This window comes from Rattus norvegicus, chromosome 2, assembly GCF_021556685.1.
Source record: "Rattus norvegicus strain SHRSP/BbbUtx chromosome 2, alternate assembly SHRSP_T2T, whole genome shotgun sequence".
NCBI classification, from domain to species: Eukaryota; Metazoa; Chordata; class Mammalia; order Rodentia; family Muridae; genus Rattus; species Rattus norvegicus.
This window is the reverse complement of record NC_141535.1, coordinates 156,044,856-156,067,064: the sequence shown is the minus strand read 5'-3', so window position 1 is coordinate 156,067,064 and position 22,209 is coordinate 156,044,856. Positions and strand designations below refer to the sequence as shown.

Below are 22,209 nucleotides of genomic sequence, written 5' to 3'. Positions count from 1 at the left end.
CACCATAGAATTTTGCCTCTACATTTAGAATGCACACTGTGCCATAATAAAGAGATCTGTGTATATGCAATTTTGCATTGTGTCGATGTATTATTGGGATAAATTCCTAGAAGAAATATTATGCATATGTATTTTTGCTGTGCATTAACAAAATTGCCTTCAGATGGCTTTGTGTTCTCAGCAGCAACATGAAAAGGAGTTTATTCTCCAACAACTTCAGAGGCTATTGTCAAATTCTAGAGAAGTCGGTCTAATAATAAAGTGTCTTACTATGACTTAATTTTTTCTTATTATTAATGCTCTATTTGAAAAAGTTAAAGGGTTATTTTGAGTCTACCAGAGGAATTGTGGCTTTAGCAGCTGTGTCCCACCAATGTTCTGTGCTGTGGCTAGCAGTGGTAAAGCTGAGATGTCCAAGACCTTGTACAATCAACAGTGTTCTTACTCAAGGCTGGGTCTTCAGTGTGGTCTTGGCTATGATCCTGACTGCCATTATGCCTGCTTGCATCAATAAGTTTCTCCCTTAGCTTTTCTGGAAACTCCAAGAACATCTCATACTCTACAATAAAGTCCTTTCTCATTTTATTGAAAATCCTAGACCTTTTATTGACCCAGACTGATAGATCTTCATTTTTCTCTTGTAGAAATTAATGACAAATTCCTGAAATGCTCTTATATAAATCAAACTTATTTCAATGAAATGTAAATTAGTTTGATGACTACTCAGAAAGTCTCAAGTTATTTGGCAGGAAGAAGAAGTTTAAATTACGATGATCTTTGACATAACACTGTCAGCTTTAATGTCCAATTTATTTCTACTTCTTGTTTCTAATAAGCACTTAATCACAAAGCTGTGCATTATTATAACCCTGGTGACCTCACTGTTTCCTTCATCTTTGTGTCTAGTTCTATTTTGCTTAACAATTGCATACCCCATGGAAATTCAAAGTTATTCCTCAAGATTTCTGAGAATTCTTCAAGTACTGTACCTGCTTGGCCTCCTTCTTCCTTGATGCCCTAAGGCCCTTGCATCCTGCCCCATCCCAACCAATGTTGACTCTGTCTTAACCTCTTGCCATATGTCAAGGTTTTGCAGCCTTAATAGATTCAATTGACTCTTTAGTTGTATTTCCATGTGGGAGTAGGAATAGGAAGATGTCACATCAAGTGCTGCTGGAATGTATTGTGTCTCATCTAGTTGTATTTGTAGGATGGAGGGCACTGGAGTGGTTTGATTTGGTTATGGTTGGTGCTTGGAACTGAATCCCAGCCAAGCAAGAACTCAACAACTTACCTACACCCTTAGCTTATGCAATGTCCTTGGAGGTCAAGCAAAGGTCAATCAAATATCTACCATTTTATTGACTCTCATTTTTCCTCTTTCTACTAAATAAAGAAGACATGGTCATTGTCTGAAGCTTTGAACACATTGATCCCAACAGACCTACTGCCCCTCTTTAACCCAGTAGGAAGCTGCTGAGCCTTGCTGCTACTGTTCCTGTAGCACTTCTATGTGCTGATGTTCCCACTGCCTTAAAAAAAAGAATTAGAAAGGCAACTGTGAATTCTATCTTAGGTATTCCAGGTAGTCTAGTCATTGTTTTTAATAGCCAAGTAGTACTCCATTGTGTAAATGTACCACCAAACCCAGTCACAATTGCTGATGCCAAGAAGTGCTTGCTGACAGGAGCCAGATACGGATGTCTCCTGAGAGGCTCTGCCAGGGCCCTACTGATACAGATGAGAATGCTTGCAGCTAACCATTGGACTGAACAAAGGACCCCAATGGAAGAGTTAGAGAAAAGACTGAAGGAGCTGAAGGGGTTTGCAACACCATAGGAAGAACAACAATATCAACCAACCAAACCCCACCAGAGTTCCCAGGGAATAAAGCACCAACCAGTGAGTATACACGGAGGGACCCATGACTCCAGCCACATATGTAGCAGAGATGGCCTTGTCCAGCATCAGTGGAAGGAAAAGCCCTTGGTCCTGTGAAGTTTGTTTCCCCAATCAATGTAGGGTAATGCCAGGGTGTTGAGATTGGAGTGAGTGGGTGGGAGTGGGAAGAGGAGGGGGAAAAGAAGATAACATTTGAAATGTAAATACATAAAATTTCCAAGAAAAATACAATTATTACAGAAAGAAAAGAAAGGCAACTGCAAGAAGAAACAACACAACTCAAGATTTGGAGTTTTGCTTCTTCAAGCTTTTTTTTATTTCTGCTTTACATCTAAAATCTTTTCTGTACCAAAACAGACAGAATCTGAAGGACATAGGATATAAAACTTTAAAAAAAAAGAGAGAGGGGAAAAGACATCCCACTGTTCTATATCTCAGAGGACAAGATGACATAATGAATATTACATGGGAAGGAAGATGCAGGGAATAGCTGGACCTTACAGGATTAGGAAGAAGACGTAAACCTTGTCAGTGAGGCAGACACTAAGTAAAGAGGGTAGTGTCACAACTGGGAGAAGACAAGTCCCCATAGCTCATGGCTCAGGGGCTCCAATTATCCATGGCTATTCCAGTGAGAGCCACAGAGACACTCGATACACTCAGAGACCATGTCAGTTCCTTCTCCTTGCTGAAGGAAAGGAATCCTGTCGCTCAAGGTCAGTATGAAAATTAAGTAGAATAGTCCATTCAGAATTTACATTTATTTATTTACTCTGTGTATTCATACATTGCATGCATAAGGGGTTAGGCAGAAGCAGAGACAGAGAGACAGAGATACAAACGGACAGAGACACAGAGAGACTGACTGTGTGTATAGAAGTCAAAAGACCTCTCTTTCTACCATGTGGGTTCCAGAATACTGAATTCAGAGCACCAGGCTTAGTGGTACTTGCCAGCCACAGTATTGCCCTTTTTAAAAAGTCTAGTATCGCCTGCCCCTAGAGGCATTGCAGGTGTGGCTGCTGTGTCACATGTACATCTGTAGGTGGCAGAGAGGAGAGAGACCATGTCTATGCTCAGTGTTCTGACTGTGAACATTTGAATGATTAGTAGCCTACGATTCCCTGAAAAAAGCAAGCCTGAGTCAAGCACCAGCCTGGCACCAGGGAGCTAGCCAGGCACCACCCATCCAGATAGGATCCCAGAGCATGAAGTGAGCCAGAGGCAACACAAACTCCACCTAAGGCTGCCGGACTGGAGATGGGAGCAAGTTGGAGACTAGGAAAAAAAAACCATCTGAGACTTCAGGAAGTAAGCCTGAGAAAGACAGTCATGGGTGGGCCCACATTGGTGGGTCTGAGAGGGGAGTAAGCCCAAGACAACTTCTGGCCTAGTGCCATGAGCCCGTACAGGAAGCTACCCTGAGATGACTAACAACCCAGCACTTTGCAAGCCTAGGGACAGGGGACAGACCATGCCCAAGATGACCCATTCCTGGTGCCATAACGCATGGATGGGGCATAATACTCCTGAGACCACTCATGAGATGACCCCAGATACTCAGAGACCCTGGATGCCACTAAGAGGAGGAATCAAGTAGTGGAGAAATGGAAGAGAGAGAAACAGAAGGCTGTGTGCACAGTGAAGAGAGGCAGAACTTGAAACTCAAGGGTGTGAGGAACAGTCCCATGTGATCTGTTACAGGATATATGACTATACTGTTAACCTCAAGACTGTATACTGGAGAAACTGTCTCTAGCTGTGATGTGCCTCAGCCCTAGTACATGACTTTAATCCGAGAGCTTTCTGTTTATTGTGAACAAGATTGAATAAAGTCAACCACAGGTCAAGAGGTTGAGCAAGCAACCAGTTGACAAGGAGTGAATCACGGAGATGGAGATAAGTCTGGAGGATGGATAGAGACATGCACAGGAAGTAGAAAGAAGGGACATTTGGTTGGAAGAGTTTTTAAGACCGTTTAGAGAAGGAAAACTGAGGTTTTGTTTTGTTTCCCTTCTGGGACATTGGTTGAGGAAGAAAGTCAACTGGATGCTTTCACTGCCTCTTTGAGCTAGCAGGATTTCACCACAGAGTCTGGACCCTGAGTCTTCATTTGGCAAAATTAAATGTTTGGAATTTTGTTTTTAAAAGAACATGGTAGGGTCCTGGCCTGCACTGCCACCAGGGGCCACATCTGGGTTAGTGGCCCTGCAGCAGCAGGTGTCTGTTACAACTAAAAGCCAACCAGATGTCACTGGTCTAGGCTGTACAGAATTGGCCCCAACCCTTGCCTGGGCATCTTGAGAGAGCTGGTTCTGGGGACATGAATGCCAGAGAGCTGACCCCACCCCTAGCCAACTGCAGGACTCAGGAAAGAGGGGCCCTGCACATCCCTTAAGAAGCTCAGTAGAGCTGCTGGTCATGATTTGGGGAGTTGTGGGGAGCTGACCCCAGGGATAAGAATGTAGGAGATCCTGCCCACCACTCATCTCCCCTGCAATGGCAGGACACAGGAGAGATTTTCTTCCTCCTCTCTTACCACTTGCAGCTGGTCCTGCAGGGAAAGCTGGCCCTGGGCTCCTGAAAGTAGAAGAGTTCTCCCTGCCCCTCACCAGCTGCAGCACTGGGGAGAGCAGGCCCTGCACCTCACCTGCACAACACAGTAGAGCTGGCCCTGCTGGCATGGGCATGAGAATGGGAGAGGTGGCTCTGTCCCTTTGCTGGTGGCAGAACTGGATTGGCCATCCAGCGCAGGGCAGAAAGCACAACCCCCTGGTGTGAGTGCAGGAATGCTGGCAGAATGACCAACTCAGATATCTCTCAGGCCCAGATCCAAGACTTTGAACTGGTTCACCCCAGCATCTATCCTATCAATGAGTACATGAAGGGGTCCACCCTCCAGAACCCAAAACCACAGAATGTCCATGACACAGGGCAATAACTGGATATCCAAGAGGAGTCCCAGTGAAGTTCCAGTATTGATAGTGTAGCAGAAGCCAGAAGCCTCGTACCAGGCCAACAACTCATTTCAGTGAACAGGCAAAGAAGTGTGGACTAAAGGGTATACTTTAGAACAAAGTGTGATACACTACAGCTTCCACAATGAGATTTTTTTCTTCTTTTGGGAGACAGGTTGCAAAGGTGGAGGGTAGGTATTTGGAGGGAAATGAATAGGGTTGGGATGCATGATGTGAAATTCACAAAGAACCAATAAAAAGTTAATAAAAAAATGTTGAGAGCAAAGCAGATAATGGAGGCCTGGCTTGTAACATTTCAGAGGGAAGTCTAAAGATTCTATCAGTGCTGTTTGCTATTTTAAGAGTTCTGGTTAGCTGGGGCTGAAGAGTCAGCCATGATTAACAAGATACCAGAACTACTAAAGCTAAACTTGCATTAGTGGGACACTTGGTACTGGTTAGCTGGAAGTAAGAAATTAGCAGTGGTTAAGAAGAGACCAGCATCACTGAGATGAAATATTCTGGCAAGTGTTTCCTGAGAGAAGAAAGAAGCTGTCATCCAGAGGCAGTCATGTTTGTACCTCGTGTTGGCAGATGGACTTGGCAAGGTAAGAGTCCAAGAGTCACAGAGGTGGTACTGGTTTTGAAAGCATGAATGGGTCATGGAGAGCAGCTGCCACTTGACACTGTGAGAGGCTAGGGAAGGCCATTGGTGAAGATGTAGCTTCAGTGGGCAGTTGAAGGCCCAGGGTGAAGGTTATGTAAAGAAGTTGAGGCTTATCATTATGAAGATAGCCTATGAGAGGCTATTGATGAAAGTGAAGCCCAGTTGCAGCAAGAAACTTCAGCAGTTTTGGAGATGTCAATACCACGGGATGACCTCCAAGAACAGCAGCAACAATGGGGTGGAGACAGCTAGAACCTAGACAATAAGCTGTGTGTGCGATAGTGGGCAGAGGTGGAAAAGTGACCCAAGCCCTCTGGAGGAACCCAGAAGACGGTGTGTGGATCCCAGACTTTGAACATTGAAATATTTATACTGTTGGAGTTTAGTTTCGCTTGGGTCAGATTGTGGCTGTGCCCTGGTTCTTCCTCCTTGAAGAATGTACTTAATTTAATTGTGATTTTTACAGAAGTTCACAATTGAAAGACCTTGAAACTTTTAAAAGGGATTTTGGATTTTCAGAGAGATTGGATATTTTAAAGAGACTGGATTTTTAATGTGTTTTAATTTGTAAAGACTGTGGAACTTTTAAAATTATTTATGTTTTTAATGTGAGAGCTTGGGGATGAAAAGGAAAGAAGAGCTGTGGCTTGACAGTGATGTGTTTGTGTGACAAGTGAACAAAGGGTCAGTTGTAGTGGCTGTTTTGTGTGTCTACTTGACACACAAGTTCAAGTCACTAGAAATGAAGGAGCCTCAGTTGAAAAGAGGCCTCCATGAGATCCATCTATAAGGCGTTTTTTTTTAAATTAGTGACCAATGGGGGAGGATCCAGCTCCTAGTGGGTGGTCCCATCCTTGGTCTGGTGGTCCTGGGTTCTATGAGAGCACAGGCTGAACTAGTCATGGTAAGCAAGCAAGTAAGCAGCACCCCTCTATGGCCTCTGCATCAGCTCCTGTCTCCAGATTCCTGCCCTGTTTGAATTCCTGTCCCAACTTACTTCAATGATGGACTATGATCTGCAAGTGTAAGCTGAATAAATTCCACACATCCCCCACGCAAAAAGTTCAGAATCAGTAAACATCCCCCAGACAGAGTGGTACCCATCATCAATGAAAGCATCAAAAGTACAGAGGTCAAGTCACCAATCCCACAGTTGGAAAAAAGCTGAGCAGTGAAAAGTCCAATTTGTTTATACAATTTATACATTTATCAAAACATGATTCCTAACAAAGACAGTCCTTGTGTAGTTGTTAATGGCTACTGCATTTTCCCCGTGGTAATTAGATTCGAAACATCTCTACGTTAGTCCAGTGTCTTTAACAAAGCTTTACTCACTGCTGCTATTTTGTTAACAAGAAAGGAATCACAAACCCAGACCTCTTCTTCAAGATTCCTGAGCAACTCTGCAATGTTACTGGGAATTGACACATCATTGGCTTTAGTATCAGAGAGTTCCTGGACTCTGTTATTTCCAGCACTAGTTTAGTCAGAAAGCTAGTCATCCCCTGGTGTGATTCTGTCCTGCACAGCTATTCTGAGGAGTGGTAGCCAGTTATCAATATCCCATGCCTCCCACACCAACGTGCATGTCTCTACCACATGTGGCAGACTAAGTGGGCACAGACATGAGCACTCCAAGCCTCAGAACTATCTTTTCTCTTGTGAATTAAAGCCAACAAAGGTGATCACTTTAAGGTGGGTTCTGATGAAAATAAGCACCAGTTCTTAAAAAAAAAAAGTGATTGGGACAAAAGATGATCTACACATCTTTGAGGCAGAAGGAAGGAATTACAAAGAGAGTCCAGTTAAAATAATCCTGGCAACTTTGAAAATGTCTATTCAACCAACACTCTCCCTTGGGAGCTTTGAAATTGCACCTGAATATGTCAGTGGAAAGCCCCAGTAGCTAAAAGGAAGATACAGAGTCAGAAGAAGATGAGGAGGATGTAAAAGTCTTAAGTAATCTCCCCCCGAAACTGGCAACAAGTTTCTGCAGAAAAAAGTAAAACTTGGTGGAGGAGGAGGAGATTATGATGAAGGAGATGATGATGAACAAGAGGAGGAAGAAGGGGAGGAGGAAGAAGAGGAGGAGAAAGCAAATGAAAAAGCCAGGGAAGAAGTCCATATGAGATGAGATACTCTAACCAGAAATGAACAAAAATCAAACCAGAATGGAAGAGATTTAAAACCATCAACACCAAAACGAAAAAGTCAAGAGTTCTTCAAAAAAAAAAATAGAAGAAACTCCTAAAACACCAAAACAACCTATTTCTGTGGAAGACATTAAGGCAAAAATCACAAAGTAGTATGGGAAAAAAGTGGTTCTCCTCCCATAGTGGAAGCCAGGGGTCATTAATAACGTGAGGAACTGCTTCCAGGTGACTGACCAAAAAGCTACTCAAGATCTTTGGTAGTGGAGGAATTCTCTTTGAGAAAGCAATTTCAACAGTTTGAAATATTTTTACCTTACTTCTGCAGCAGTTGATATCTGGCTGTCCTTTTTATAATGCAAAGTGAGAACTTTCTCTACTGTGTCTGATAAATGCCATCCAGGTTCCACTGCCAGGAATGTGTTGTCTAAAAGGCCTGTTTAGTTTTCAAGGCTCAAACTCTATTAACTTGTTTTAAGCACATATGGAATGTTGTGATAGGACATAGTAACAGTGGTAACCAGATGTGCAGCTGGTAAGAAAACAAAAACACATGTGAAAGCAACTTTGTATTTTAACAAATAAAAAACAAAAGCTAATCACTTCCTAAGACCCACACTGTCACCACAGAGCCTTCAGTCCCTCAAGTGACCTAAGCAGCTGCTCAAAACTGTCAAGTGAGTTGAGCCACTAATGAGTTATTCTGTGTCAAACTTACCTCAATGGTAGGCTTTCTCCTTCTCCCAAAACAAAGAAAGCACATCTGTGATTTGCAACCACTTGTTACCAGATCTGCTCTTGGCAGAGCCCTTTGTGTACAGAACAGAGCACTACTTCATATCTGGCTACTTCATATCCGTTTCTCAACAAAATCTTTTGAAAAGATGTCACTGTTTGGAACTTAGCACTTTCCCAGATGCTAAGTGCAACTTCTGTTAAGATTTTTGACGGGCTTTTTTGATGCCAACACACGCGTGAGAACACAGTGAGTCATTTTGACATGTCACGAGCAGTCAAGTCAAGTGTGGTACCAAGCACTGCAGGGGCTGCGTCTGCCCACAGTCAAGAATCTTCCTGGGCAAAATTTCACTTGGCTAAGAAATGCTGCATCATTTAGAAGCACTTGACAATGGTTATACCCTCCAAAAGCCGTTCTGAAATGGCACTTTCTTTGACGGTGTCAGCACACATAGACAACAAATAGGAGCTGTCTACACTGGGAAGTGGCAAGCATAATGCAGAAGAGATGAGTGTTGTCAGCTCCAGCATCAGTGGTGACATGTGGGGAAAATGTCACGTTATACAGAAAAGCCCATCATTTAGGAGAGGCGTTCTTTCAGTTATCTCCCCCTTGCTCTAAGTTACCACCAGCTTTATGTTTTCAGAAATAAAAAACATATTTCAAGATCTCTCTTGGGGAGATAGCAGAAGGTAACAGACTTGGCATTCAAGCCAACAGACATGAATTCAAGTCTCCAACAGTCACAGCAATGCTGAGTATGGAGACATACATCTGATACCAAGTTCCTGGAGAATCAGAAAGGGTAGGTATGGGGTTCCACTGACCTGCCACTTAGCTGAAACAGTGAGTTCCAGGCCCAGTAAGAGGCCCTGTCTCAGTAACTCCTTTGCCCTCTAACTTGGCTTCTGAGAAGACCCTTATATAGATGCCAACACAGGGACTCAAAACCCACCACCATCTGGGGGCTTGAAGAAAACAAGAGGCGGACATGACATCACCCAGAGATGAAGATCTTCAGGAAGCCACATTGCTCTGTTCAAGCATGACTCTGCCTCTACAGGGATTACATTCGTTGTTGAGGCCATCATCACTCTTCCAGGGCTACCCCACCAACATTCACAGCTACTGCAGCTAGAGCTGGAAGTTGAAGGGCACCGCCTTCTTCCTACACTTAGCATGTGGCACAAGAGTAGAACCTTATTTGCTTATTAGAAAAGCCTACCTGGAAAGTCAGTTGTCAGGTGAGACTGGAAAATGGAGTCTTCATGCTTTGTGCCTCAGTGACAGAGTGTAAGTATGAACTCAGTCCTCCCAGATAACTAGCATCCTGGAAAGTATGAACATTTAATTAACAACTATGTGGAAGTTTTCTTTTTTTCAGCTCTCTATTCTTTATTATAGAGTTCTGATCCCAACCAGAACGCAATAATAAAGGAGGAATGAGAGTAAAATTTGGACACCAAACCTTACCTGAGTCCTTAATATTTATTTCATATTCACCAAAAGCTAATATAGCAATTTGAACTACATGTCAAGAAAAGAAACATTACTTTTGTGTAGATACATACATGTGGGCACACATCTTAGTAAAATACCAAAATACTCTCCTATGACTAAACCTAATGGAGTAATTTGGTGGGCCTTCAGTAACTGGGATATTTCTAAATTACTGCTAGGCCCTGAAATTACTGCTGAAGAAGGCCAGAAAGGTTGGATCTGCATCAAATGGTGTCCTAGAACTGAAAGAACTAGATGCATGGTCCATCTCTAATCCAGAAGCAATCTCTAATCAATAACCACTGGCAAATGAAAAATTATTTTCCTCCAAGGAAGTCCCACCAGAAAACAAAATATTCTTAAGGGTAGGCCACATACACAGCTGTAGATGGCCAACAAAAATTTAATCCAAGTATATATTTAAAGGTTTCTTATCTCACGATGTCCTGTCAGGGCTTTTTCTACTTATTTTTAATCTTATTTTTTTATTTTTGTTTTCAAATAAGACACAGAAAGGGGAGTGGATCCATATGGGAAAGGAAGTAGGCAAGAACTTGGAGCAACAGAGGACAGAGAAACCATTACTATAATATATTGTATGAAAAAAAAATCCATTTTCGATAAAAGAGGAAAAAAGAAAATAGTTAAGAAAGATGAGTTAATGCTCATTGGAAAAGAGATGGGCTGAGGTGATGGTTTAATGAGGTGAGGGTCAAGTATTTATTTCTTTTTCTTCTGAGAGGATGTATGAGAAATCGAAGGAGAGATAACCAAAGGAATTTTAAGAATAGGATGCCTGACACTTGACATGACTTAGATGTGGCAATGAGCCAACTCTTCCATCCACACCCAGTCAGTGGGATTTTAAAAGAAAGAAAGAACTGGGTTTTGGAGAGGAGTTAGATTAGGAGCCACAAATCCATGAGTGGAGAATAAGGAAGTTAAGGAACTGGGCTGGAAACCTCATAGAATGCTAGGAATAGGAATGGTGTTTTCACGGGTGGAGCAAAATATTGTTGTAACCTTCCCAGGGTTTAGGACAACGAGCACTGTTATCCCATCATCTGCTAGCTGCACACACACATCTGGCTCACAGGGTGTTCAGTGCAGCAGGAGTGTTTTGGTCCCATTGGTGGTCTGGGTCTCCCTTCCCTGACCTTTTTGGTTCCACTGTATTATACCTATGGGCCTATCATCTACTTTCAGACCACCACTTAGGGCCAATTTGTTGTTGTCATTGTTTAAAAATCAGCTTTTGCAGGTTTGTGTCAATGTATATGATTTTATATAGATCTGACACTCAAAATGGCCCCTAGTCACTCAAACAGAAGGCCATGACTGGTTAGTCCTGGCTAGATTTGGAGCCAATGATAAGCCTGACATTGTTTCATTGTCTTTAAACATTATTGTATTACAGATAAGCATGAAGAATTTGAGCAAATTACGATTACAAATGCCCTCCAAAGCAAGAGACTAAGAGAATTTTATGAGCTGGGCATATATGCTGGCTGGTTTTAATGTCAGTTTAACACAGGCTAGAGTTGTTTTTGAAGATGAAACCACAAGAACTGGTGTCACGGGCTGGAGAGATGGCTCAGCGGTTAAGAGCACCCGACTACTCTTCCAGGGTCCTGAGTTCAATTCCCAGCAACCACATGGTGGCTCACAAACATCTGTAAAGGGATCTGATGCCCTTTTCTGGTGTATTTGAAGACAGCTACAGTGTACTTATATATAATGAAACAAATCTTTAAAAAAAAAAAAAAAGAACTGGTGTCATTCAAGGCTGGCGGTCCTGGATGGTATAAGAAAGCAGGCTGGACACCCGCGGATCCCGGCCCGCAGCAGCTCTCTGCCCCCAGACCCTGTGAGAGAGAGACCCAACCACCTGGTCAGGTGGGCACTCCTGAGGCTGCAGAGCGGAAGAGACCACCAACACTGCTCACCCCTGCCCACATCCCTGGCCCAAGAGGAAACTGTATAAGGCCTCTGGGCTCCCGTGGGGGAGGGCCCAGGAGCGGCAGGACCCCTGTGCCTGAGACACCACCAGAACCAGAAGGAAACAGACCGGATAAACAGTTCTCTGCACCCAAATCCCGTGGAAGGGAGAGCTGAACCTTCAGAGAGGCATACAAGCCCGGGAAACCAGAAGAGACTGCTCTCTGCACACACATCTCGGACGCCAAAGGAAAAAGCCAAAGACCATCTGGAACCCTGGTGCACTGAAGCTCCCGGAAACGGCGGCACAGGTCTTCCTGGTTGCTGCCGCCGCAAAGAGCCCGTGGGCAGCACCCCGAGAGCGAACTTGAGCCTCGGGACCACAGGTAAGACCAACTTTTCTGCTGCAAGTGACCTGCCTGGTGAACTCAAGACACGGGCCCACAGGAACAGCTGAAGACCTGTAGAGAGGAAAAACTACACGCCCGAAAGCAGAACACTCTGTCCCCATAACTGACTGAAAGAGAGGAAAACAGGTCTACAGAACTCCTGACACACAGGCTTATAGGACAGTCTAGCCACTGTCAGAAATAGCAGAACAAAGTAACACTAGAGATAATCTGATGGCGAGAGGCAAGCGCAGGAAGCCAAGCAACAGAAACCAAGACTACATGGCACCATCGGAGCCCAATTCTCCCATCAAAACAAACATGGAATATCCAAACACACCAGAAAAGCAAGATCTAGTTCCAAAATCATTTTTGATCATGATGCTGGAGGACTTCAAGAAAGACGCGAAGAACTCCCTTAGAGAACAAGTAGAAGCCTACAGAGAGGAATCGCAAAAATGCCTGAAAGAATCGCAAAAATCCCTGAAAGAATTCCAGGAAAACATAAATAAACAAGTAGAAGCCCATAGAGAGGAGACACAAAAATCCCTGAAAGAATTCCAGGAAAACATAAATAAACAAGTAGAAGCCCATAGAGAGGAGACACAAAAATCCCTGAAAGAATTCCAGGAAAACATAAATAAACAAGTAGAAGCCCATAGAGAGGAGACACAAAAATCCCTGAAAGAATTCCAGGAAAACACAATCAAACAGTTGAAGGAATTAAAAATGGAAATAGAAGCAATCAAGAAAGAACACATGGAGACAACCCTGGATATAGAAAACCAAAAGAAGAGACAAGGAGCTGTAGATACAAGCTTCACCAACAGAATACAAGAGATGGAAGAGAGAATCTCAGGAGCAGAAGATTCCATAGAAATCATTGACTCAACTGTCAAAGATAATGTAAAGCAGAAAAAGCTACTGGTCCAAAACATACAGGAAATCCAGGACTCAATGAGAAGATCAAACCTAAGGATAATAGGTATAGAAGAGAGTGAGGACTCCCAGCTCAAAGGACCAGTAAATATCTTCAACAAAATCATAGAAGAAAACTTCCCTAACCTAAAAAAAGAGATACCCATAGACATACAAGAAGCCTACAGAACTCCAAATAGATTGGACCAGAAAAGAAACACCTCCCGTCACATAATTGTCAAAACACCAAACGCACAAAATAAAGAAAGAATATTAAAAGCAGTAAGGGAAAAAGTCAAGTAACATATAAAGGGAGACCTATCAGAATCACACCAGACTTCTCGCCAGAAACTATGAAGGCCAGAAGATCCTGGACTGATGTTATACAGACCCTAAGAGAACACAAATGCCAGCCCAGGTTACTGTATCCAGCAAAACTCTCAATTAACATTGATGGAGAAACCAAGATATTCCATGACAAAACCAAATTTACACAATATCTTTCCACAAATCCAGCACTAAAAAGGATAATAAATGGTAAAGCCCAACATAAGGAGGCAAGCTATACCCTAGAAGAAGCAAGGAACTAATCGTCTTGGCAACAAAACAAAGAGAATGAAAGCACACAAACATAACCTCACATCCAAATATGAATATAACGGGAAGCAATAATCACTATTCCTTAATATCTCTCAATATCAATGGCCTCAACTCCCCAATAAAAAGACATAGACTAACAAACTGGATACACAACGAGGACCCTGCATTCTGCTGCCTACAGGAAACACACCTCAGAGACAAAGACAGACATTACCTCAGAGTGAAAGGCTGGAAAACAACTTTCCAAGCAAATGGTCAGAAGAAGCAAGCTGGAGTAGCCATTCTAATATCAAATAAAATCAATTTCCAACTAAAAGTCATCAAAAAAGATAAGGAAGGACACTTCATATTCATCAAAGGAAAAATCCACCAAGATGAACTCTCAATCCTAAATATCTATGCCCCAAATACAAGGGCACCTACATACGTAAAAGAAACCTTACTAAAGCTCAAAGCACACATTGCACCTCACACAATAATAGTGGGAGATTTCAACACACCACTCTCATCAATGGACAGATCATGGAAACAGAAATTAAACAGTGATGTCGACAGACTAAGAGAAGTCATGAGCCAAATGGACTTAACGGATATTTATAGAACATTCTATCCTAAAGCAAAAGGATATACCTTCTTCTCAGCTCCTCATGGTACTTTCTCCAAAATTGACCATATAATTGGTCAAAAAACGGGCCTCAACAGGTACAGAAAGATAGAAATAATCCCATGCGTGCTATCAGACCACCACAGCTAAAACTGGACTTCAACAACAATAAGGGAAGAATGCCCACATATACGTGGAAATTGAACAATGCTCTACTCAATGATAACCTGGTCAAGGAAGAAATAAAGAAAGAAATTAAAAACTTTTTAGAATTTAATGAAAATGAAGATACAACATACCCAAACTTATGGGACACAATGAAAGCTGTGCTAAGAGGAAAACTCATAGCGCTGAGTGCCTGCAGAAAGAAACAGGAAAGAGCCTATGTCAGCAGCTTGACAGCACACCTAAAAGCTCTAGAACAAAAAGAAGCAAATACATCCAGGAGGAGTAGAAGGCAGGAAATAATCAAACTCAGAGCTGAAACCAACCAAGTAGAAACAAAAAGGACCATAGAAAGAATCAACAGAACCAAAAGTTGGTTCTTTGAGGAAATCAACAAGATAGATAAACCCTTAGCCAGACTAATGAGAGGACACAGAGAGTGCGTCCAAATTAACAAAATCAGAAATGAAAAGGGAGACATAACTACAGATTCAGAGGAAATTCAAAAATTATCAGATCTTACTATAAAAACCTATATTCAACAAAACTTGAAAATCTTCAGGAAATGGACAATTTCCTAGACAGATACCAGGTGTCGAAGTTAAATCAGGAACAGATAAACCAGTTAAACAACCCCATAACTCCTAAGGAAATAGAAGCAGTCATTAAAGGTCTCCCAACCAAAAAGAGTCCAGGTCCAGACAGGTTTAGTGCAGAATTCTATCAAACCTTCATAGAAGACCTCATACCAATATTATCCAAACTATTCCACAAAATTGAAACAGATGGAGCACTACCGAATTCCTTCTACTAAGCCACAATTACTCTTATACCTAAACCACACAAAGACCCAACAAAGAAAGAGAACTTCAGACCAATTTCCCTTATGAATATCAATGCAAAAATACTCAATAAAATTCTGGCAAACCAAATTCAAGAGCACATCAAAACAATCATCCACCATGATCAAGTAGGCTTCATCCCAGGCATGCAGGGATGGTTTAATATATGGAAAACCATCAACGTGATCCATCATATAAACAAACTGAAAGAACAGAACCACATGATTATTTCATTAGATGCTGAGAAAGCATTTGACAAAATTCAACACCCCTTCATGATAAAAGTCCTGGAAAGAATAGGAATTCAAGGCCCATACCTAAACATAGTAAAAGCCATATACAGCAAACCAGTTGCTAACATTAAACTAAATGGAGAGAAACTTGAAGCAATCCCACTAAAATCAGGGACTAGACAAGGCTGCCCACTCTCTCCCAACTTATTCAATATAGTTCTTGAAGTTCTAGCCAGAGCAATCAGACAACAAAAGGAGATCAAGGGGATACAGATCGGAAAAGAAGAGGTCAAAATATCACTATTTGCAGATGACATGATAGTATATTTAAGTGATCCCAAAAGTTCCACCAGAGAACTACTAAAGCTGATAAACAACTTCAGCAAAGGGGCTGGGTATAAAATTAACTCAAATAAATCAGTTGCCTTCCTCTATACAAAAGAGAAACAAGCCAAGAAAGAAATTAGGGAAACGACACCCTTCATAATAGACCCAAATAATATAAAGTACCTCGGTGTGACTTTAACCAAGCAAGTAAAAGATCTGTACAATAAGAACTACAAGACACTGAGGAAAGAAATTGAAGAAGACCTCAGAAGATGGAAAGATCTCCCATGCTCATGGATTGGCAGGATTAATATAGTAAAAATGGCCATTTTACCAAAAGCAATCTACAGATTCAATGCAATCCCCATCAAAATACCAATCCAATTCTTCAAAGAGTTAGACAGAACAATTTGCAAATTCATCTGGAATAACAAAAAACCCAGGATAGCTAAAGCTATCCTCAACAATAAAAGGACTTCAGGGGGAATCACTATCCCTGAACTCAAGCAGTATTACAGAGCAATAGTGATAAAAACTGCATGGTCTCTCTGCTCCCAAACCCCGTGGGAGAGAGACCCCACCGCCTGATCAGGTGGGCACTCCTGAGGCTGCAGAGCGGAGGAGACCACCAACACTGCCCACCCCTGCCCACATCCCTGGCCCAAGAGGAAACTGTATAAGGCCTCTGGGCTCCCGTAGGGGAGGGCCCGGGAGCGGCAGGACCCCTGCGCCTGAGACACTGCCGGAACCTGAAGGAAACAGACCGGATAAACAGTTCTCTGCACCCAAATCCCGTGGGAGGGAGAGCTGAACCTTCAGAGAGGCGAACACGCCTGGGAAACCAGAAGAGACTGCACTCTGTGCACATCCAGGCGCCAGAGGAAAACACCAAACGCCATCTGGAACCCTGGTGCACGGAGGCTCCTGAAAGAGCGGCGCAGATCTTCCCGGTTGCTGCCACAGCGGAGAGGACTTAGGCAGTACCCCACGAGCAAACTTGAGCCTTGGAACTGCAGGTAGGACCAACTTTTCCCCTGCAAGAAACCTGCCTGGTGAACTCAGGACACACAGAGGCAAAATTCCTCTAAGGCCGGGCACTTCCTGTGTTTACCGGAAGTCCCACACCGGCGGATCCCGGACCGCAGCAGCTCTCTGCTCCCAAACCCCGTGGGAGAGAGACCTCACCGCCTGATCAGGTGGGCACTCCTGAGGCTGCAGAGCGGAGGAGACCACCAACACTGCCCACCCCTGCCCACATCCCTGGCCCAAGAGGCAACTGTATAAGGCCTCTGGGTTCCCGTAGGGGAGGGCCCGGGAGCGGCAGGACCCCTGCGCCTGAGACACTGCCGGAACCTGAAGGAAACAGACCGGATAAACAGTTCTCTGCACCCAAATCCTGTGGGAGGGAGAGCTGAACCTTCAGAGAGGCGGACACGCCTGGGAAACCAGAAGAGACTGCACTCTGTGCACATCCAGGCGCCAGAGGAAAACACCAAACGTCATCTGAAACCCTGGTGCACGGAGGCTCCCGGAAGGAGCGGCACAAATTTTCCCGGTCGCTGCCACAGCGGAGAGGACTTAGGCAGTACCCCACGAGCAAACTTGAGCCTTGGAACCACAGGTAGGACCAATTTTTCCCCTGCAAGAAACCTGCCTGGTGAACTCAAGACACAGGCCCACAGGAACAGCTGAAGACCTGTAGAGAGGAAAAACTACACGCCCGAAAGCAGAACACTCTGTCCCCATAACTGGCTGAAAGAAAACAGGAAAACAGGTCTACAGCACTCCTGACACACAGGTTATAGGACAGTCTAGCCACTGTCAGAAATAGCAGAACAAAGTAACACTAGAGATAATCTGATGGCGAGAGGCAAGCACAGGAACCCAAGCAACAGAAACCAAGACTACATGGCATCATCGGAGCCCAATTCTCCCACCAAAGCAAACACGGAATATCCAAACACACCAGAAAAGCAAGACCTAGTTTCAAAATCATATTTGATCATGATGCTGGAGGACTTCAAGAAAGACATAAAGAACTCCCTTAGAGAACAAGTAGAAGCCTACAGAGAGGAATCGCAAAAATCCCTGAAAGAATTCCAGGAAAACACAATCAAACAGTTGAAGGAATTAAAAATGGAAATAGAAGCAATCAAGAAAGAACACATGGAAACAACCCTGGACATAGAAAATCAAAAGAAAAGACAAGGAGCTGTAGATACAAGCTTCACCAACAGAATTCAAGAGATGGAAGAGAGAATCTCGGGAGCAGAAGATTCCATAGAAATCATTGACTCAACTGTCAAAGATAATGTAAAGCGGAAAAAGCTACTGGTCCAAAACATACAGGAAATCCAGGACTCAATGAGAAGATCAAACCTAAGGATAATAGGTATAGAAGAGAGTGAAGACTCCCAGCTCAAAGGACCAGTAAATATCTTCAACAAAATCATAGAAGAAAACTTCCCTAACCTAAAAAAAGAGATACCCATAGGCATACAAGAAGCCTACAGAACTCCAAATAGATTGGACCAGAAAAGAAACACCTCCCGTCACATAATTGTCAAAACACCAAACGCACAAAATAAAGAAAGAATATTAAAAGCAGTAAGGGAAAAAGGTCAAGTAACATATAAAGGCAGACCTATCAGAATCACACCAGACTTTTCGCCAGAAACTATGAAGGCCAGAAGATCCTGGACAGATGTCATACAGACCCTAAGAGAACACAAATGCCAGCCCAGGTTACTGTATCCTGCAAAACTCTCAATTAACATAGATGGAGAAACCAAGATATTCCATGACAAAACCAAATTTACACAATATCTTTCTACAAGTCCAGCACTACAAAGGATAATAAAGGGTAAAGCCCAACATAAGGAGGCAAGCTATACCCTAGAAGCAAGAAACTAATCATCTTAGCAACAAAACAAAGAGAATGAAAGCACACAAACATAACCTCACTTCCAAATATGAATATAACGGGAAGCAATAATCACTATTCCTTAATATCTCTCAATATCAATGGCCTCAACTCCCCAATAAAAAGACATAGATTAACAAACTGGATACGCAACGAGGACCCTACATTCTGCTGCCTACAGGAAACACACCTCAGAGACAAAGACAGACATTACCTCAGAGTGAAAGGCTGGAAAACAATTTTCCAAGCAAATGGTCAGAAGAAGCAAGCTGGAGTAGCCATTCTAATATCAAATAAAATCAATTTTCAACTAAAAGTCATCAAAAAAGATAAGGAAGGACACTTCTTATTCATCAAAGGAAAAATCCACCAAGATGAAGTCTCAATCCTAAATATCTATGCCCCAAATACAAGGGCACCTACATATGTAAAAGAAACCTTACTAAAGCTCAAAACACACATTGCACCTCACACAATAATAGTGGGAGATTTCAACACCCCACTCTCATCAATGGACAGATCATGGAAACAGAAATTAAACAGAGATGTAGACAGACTAAGAGAAGTCATGAGCCAAATGGACTTAACGGATATTTATAGAACATTCTATCCTAAAGCAAAAGGATATACCTTCTTCTCAGCTCCTCATGGTACTTTCTCCATAATTGACCATATAATTGGTCAAAAAACGGGCCTCAACAGGTACAGAAAGATAGAAATAATCCCATGCGTGCTATCGGACAACCACGGCCTAAAACTGGTCTTCAATAACAATAAGGGAAGAATGCCCACATATACTTGGAAATTGAACAATGCTCTACTCAATGATAACCTGGTCAAGGAAGAAATAAAGAAAGAAATTAAAAACTTTTTAGAATTTAATGAAAATGAAGGTAAAACATACCCAAACACAATGAAAGCTGTGCTAAGAGGAAAACTCATAGCGCTGAGTGCCTGCAGAAAGAAACAGGAAAGAGCATATGTCAGCAGCTTGACAGCACACCTAAAAGCTCTAGAACAAAAAGAAGCAAATACACCCAGGAGGAGTAGAAGGCAGGAAATAATCAAACTCAGAGCTGAAATCAACCAAGTAGAAACAAAAAGGACCATAGAAAGAATCAACAGAACCAAAAGTTGGTTCTTTGAGAAAATCAACAAGATAGATAAACCCTTAGCCAGACTAATGAGAGGACAAGAGAGTGCGTCCAAATTAACAAAATCAAAAATGAAAAGGGAGACATAACTACAGATTCAGAGGAAATTCAAAAAATCATCAGATCTTACTATAAAAACCTATATTCAACAAAACTTGAAAATCTTCAGGAAATGGACAATTTCCTAGACAGATACCAGGTATCGAAGTTAAATCAGGAACAGATAAACCAGTTAAACAACCCCATAACTCCTAAGGAAATAGAAGCAGTCATTAAAGGTCTCCCAACCAAAAAGAGCCCAGGTCCAGACGGGTTTAGTGCAGAATTCTATCAAACCTTCATAGAAGACCTTATACCAATATTATCCAAACTATTCCACAAAATTGAAACAGATGGAGCCCTACCGAATTCCTTCTATGAAGCCACAATTACTCTTATACCTAAACCACACAAAGACCCAACAAAGAAAGAGAACTTCAGACCAATTTCCCTTATGAATATCGACGCAAAAATACTCAATAAAATTCTGGCAAACCGAATTCAAGAGCACATCAAAACAATCATCCACCATGATCAAGTAGGCTTCATCCCAGGCATGCAGGGATGGTTTAATATAAGGAAAACCATCAACGTGATCCATCATATAAACAAACTGAAAGAACAGAACCACATGATCATTTCATTAGATGCTGAGAAAGCATTTGACAAAATTCAACACCCCTTCATGATAAAAGTCCTGGAAAGAATAGGTATTCAAGGCCCATACCTAAACATAGTAAAAGCCATATACAGCAAACCAGTTGCTAACATTAAACTAAATGGAGAGAAACTTGAAGCAATCCCACTAAAATCAGGGACTAGACAAGGCTGCCCACTCTCTCCCTACTTATTCAATATAGTTCTTGAAATTCTAGCCAGAGCAATCAGACAACAAAAGGAGATCAAGGGGATACAGATCGGAAAAGAAGAGGTCAAAATATCACTATTTGCAGACGACATGATAGTATATTTAAGTGATCCCAAAAGTTCCACCAGAGAACTACTAAAGCTGATAAACAACTTCAGCAAAGTGGCTGGGTATAAAATTAACTCAAATAAATCAGTTGCCTTCCTCTATACAAAAGAGAAACAAGCCGAGAAAGAAATTAGGGAAACGACACCCTTCATAATAGACCCAAATAATATAAAGTACCTCGGTGTGACTTTAACCAAGCAAGTAAAAGATCTGTACAATAAGAACTTCAAGACACTGAGGAAAGAAATTGAAGAAGACCTCAGAAGATGGAAAGATCTCCCATGCTCATGGATTGGCAGGATTAATATAGTAAAAATGGCCATTTTACCAAAAGCAATCTACAGATTCAATGCAATCCCCATCAAAATACCAATCCAATTCTTCAAAGAGTTAGACAGAACAATTTGCAAATTCATCTGGAATAACAAAAAACCCAGGATAGCTAAAGCTATCCTCAACAATAAGAGGACTTCAGGGGGAATCACTATCCCTGAACTCAAGCAGTATTACAGAGCAATAGTGATAAAAACTGCATGGTATTGGTACAGAGACAGACAGATAGACCAATGGAATAGAATTGTAGACCCAGAAATGAACCCACACACCTATGGTCACTTGATTTTTGACAAAGGAGCCAAAACCATCCAATGGAAAAAAGATAGCATTTTCAGCAAATGGTGCTGGTTCAACTGGAGGGCAACATGTAGAAGAATGCAGATCGATCCATGCTTATCACCCTGTACAAAGCTTAAGTCCAAGTGGATCAAGGACCTCCACATCAAACCAGACACACTCAAACTAATAGAAGAAAAACTAGGGAAGCATCTGGAACACATGGGCACTGGAAAAAATTTCCTGAACAAAACACCAATGGCTTATGCTCTAAGATCAAGAATCGACAAATGGGATCTCATAAAACTGCAAAGCTTCTGTAAGGCAAAGGACACTGTGGTTAGGACAAAATGGCAAGCAACAGATTGGGAAAAGATCTTTACCAATCCTATAACAGATAGAGGCCTTATATCCAAAATATACAAAGAACTCAAGAAGTTAGACCGCAGGGAAACAAATAACCCTATTAAAAAATGGGGTTCGGAGCTAAACAAAGAATTCACAGCTGAGGAATGCCGAATGGCTGAGAAACACCTAAAGAAATGTTCAACATGTTTAGTCATAAGGGAAATGC

General features: G+C 42.2%; 1 protein-coding gene and 1 non-coding gene across 8 annotated transcripts in view; one reads left to right on the top strand and one right to left on the bottom strand.

The window, feature by feature from the left end:
• Otol1 (otolin 1) overlaps positions 1–22,209 on the bottom strand; it is a 144,243-nt gene that overhangs the window by 60,260 nt on the left and 61,774 nt on the right. For 5 of the 7 annotated variants that reach the window (XM_087619504.1, XM_087619505.1, NM_001432410.1 and 2 more), the window contains 1 exon segment: positions 9,641–9,745. The exons of the other annotated variants lie outside the window; for them this stretch is intronic. The gene's annotated coding sequence lies outside the window, so the exon portion shown is untranslated. 7 annotated transcript variants of the gene reach the window in all.
• LOC120101287 (small nucleolar RNA SNORA17) lies at positions 2,894–3,024 on the top strand. The gene has a single exon (XR_015679362.1). It is a non-coding gene; the product is annotated as a small nucleolar RNA SNORA17 (small nucleolar RNA).